This window comes from Austrofundulus limnaeus, unplaced genomic scaffold (genome assembly GCF_001266775.1).
Source record: "Austrofundulus limnaeus strain Quisiro unplaced genomic scaffold, Austrofundulus_limnaeus-1.0 Scaffold229, whole genome shotgun sequence".
Taxonomy (NCBI): domain Eukaryota; kingdom Metazoa; phylum Chordata; class Actinopteri; order Cyprinodontiformes; family Rivulidae; genus Austrofundulus; species Austrofundulus limnaeus.
Window position 1 is genome coordinate 638,577 of NW_013952631.1, and position 2,407 is coordinate 640,983.

The 2,407-nt window shown below is 39.4% G+C and overlaps 1 protein-coding gene across 1 annotated transcript in view; it reads right to left on the minus strand.

Moving 5' to 3' along the window:
- Window positions 1–2,407, minus strand: part of LOC106525494 (RING finger protein 17) — a gene marked incomplete at its 3' end in the record, with an annotated part of 58,284 nt that overhangs the window by 8,444 nt on the left and 47,433 nt on the right.

A 2,407-nucleotide genomic window follows, 5' to 3' on the forward strand; every position in this document is an offset into this window, starting at 1 on the left:
ACACACACACACACACACACACACACACACACACACACACACCTTATAGGTTACATCACAACTTATAGGTTACATCAGCCTATGACACACTGTTTTTATTGGGCCATAACTACACAGATAACAATTCTCACAACCAGGGCTGCAATTAATGATTTTCTGGCAGCTGACAAATCTAATTATTTTGGTTAACAATTAGTTCAATTCATCTCTCTTCACCCTGATGTTTTTGCATTAATGCAGTACAGTCACCCCCAAAATTCATGACATTTGTAATTTCCATGAAACTGAGGGGGTTTCTGACTTATTAGATTTTTCCACAGCACATAAAACGAAGACCTTTCAAACTTACAAATACAAAATTAATCAATTGTAATTATTTTACTCAATGAGACTGTCATATATAAATGAAAAACACTGGACAATACAAAAGTGTACATCACAATATGTGACTGCAACATCAATATCAGGGTTTCCCCTACATGTAATTGATCGTGGCGCTCTGCCACGGCAAAATAAAAGCCGCCACATCTTCAGAATGAAGTTTTTTTTTTAAATCAGCGTAAAACAGGGTTCGACACAATCATTGTTTAGGTTGTCTGAGACAACACATTTTCGTTTCGGACAACCAGATCCCGCCTCCCGATTGTCCAGTGGACAACCAAGAAAAAAAGACCTGGATTAAAGTTTTCCACCGCGGGTGTTCATCATTGTAAAAATGAACGAGAGAAAAATAAACCTTGTTAAAGCCGTCTAGGGATTAAACTGACGTTTCTTTCATCCAATAAAGAGAACCACAGTCAAAGTTTTACCCAATCAGAACAGAGCAGGGCGGGTCGTGCCGTCTGACTGACAGCGCTGCCTTTTTCTTTCTCTGTGMGTGGGGGGTCAGCTTCACTCAGCTCAGGTGAACACCTCCCGGGAAAGCCCTCAGCGTTTCCTGGACTATTTTCCACTGAGGATTACATCGTATTTTATATACATTTCTAAAAGCACCTTGCAGCATTTCCACCGTAACACTGTGTTCATGAGCACAACACAGCGATAGATCACCTGACTGAGCGGCAGCGACTGCAGAAGCTGAACCTCTCCACATGCACCATGGTCCCGACCTGCCCGGGACTTGAGTTCACATGTCAACCCATTCAGACGGTTACGTATATAACAAGCATCAAAAATCAGTAATTTTCACAAAAAAAAAACTGTATTAATCACACGCGGGTGGGGTGGAGGTGCAAGCGGACCTTACACCTGATATTAAGATCAATGCAATTTTTTCCCTCTGCTATAATTTTTTTAAACAAATTTATCAAAGCTCCTCAGTTGAAAACACGAAAATGATAGAAGAGATGTTTAAAAACCTCTTTCTTCAGAAAGTCTTCAGTCCTAAGAACACTAAACTGTAACTTTTAATATGGTCATATAGACAGTGTACTCCTATTTAAATTAAAATGTTTGACCTGTAAGCAGAAAGCTTGTGGATGTTGATTTTTGCTCTCTATTTCAAAGATGATGATGAAGAGGAGTTTTACTCAAGCAGCTCCTGAAACCTGCTGACTGAGAACAATTGTATATAGTCAACTTTGGATACAGAACAATATAGCCTACTAACTAAATTACATTTTTATTGAGATTCTTGCGGACAACCAGATTTTAACAACCTGCTGTCCTGTTGTCATTTATAAATCACAGGAGAAGCCAGCCAGGTCCGCTCACACGTACGTGTTCAGAAATGAACCCAGCAGAACAGAACCAAGAGGCGTGGAGCAGATCTTAGCTTGGCTGAAATGGACCGTGACGTATTTATTATGTGACGGACGTCTGCCTCATATCAAACAAAACCAACTGAATTAACTCATTTTAGCGATCCTGTGGTTCAATATTTTTAAACTAACTACAAAGTTGCTGTTCTGCGTCATCTTTAATATTTCCTTGGTAATAAAGCTGTTTGTTGATTAATCCTGCTGTCGTTCACTAATGTCATCAGCTCATTATTTTCTCAGCTGTGGAAACGCAGGTTGCTTTTTTACAAGTCGGTCTGCCCGGCTTGGGCCTGGCTCTGATACTACCTCACTTAGGGGCCCAGAGGGGCATCAGAGAGGGGCTCACTTTACCCCCCTTGCAGTCTTTGTGTTTTTTCTGAATGACCCAGGGAGGACAGACCACACATCAGTCACAGACTGAGCTGTCTTCTGAATGAGGCTTCAGAAATATAAAATCCCATTTTGTCTGAGCCCAACATGAAATACTATACAGGTGCTGGTCATAAAATTAGAATATCATGAAAAAGTAGATTATTTCAGTAATTCCATTTAAAAAGTGAAACTTGTATATTATATTCATACATTACATACAAACTCATATATTTCAAATGTTTATTTCGTTTAATTTTGATAATTACAAATGACAA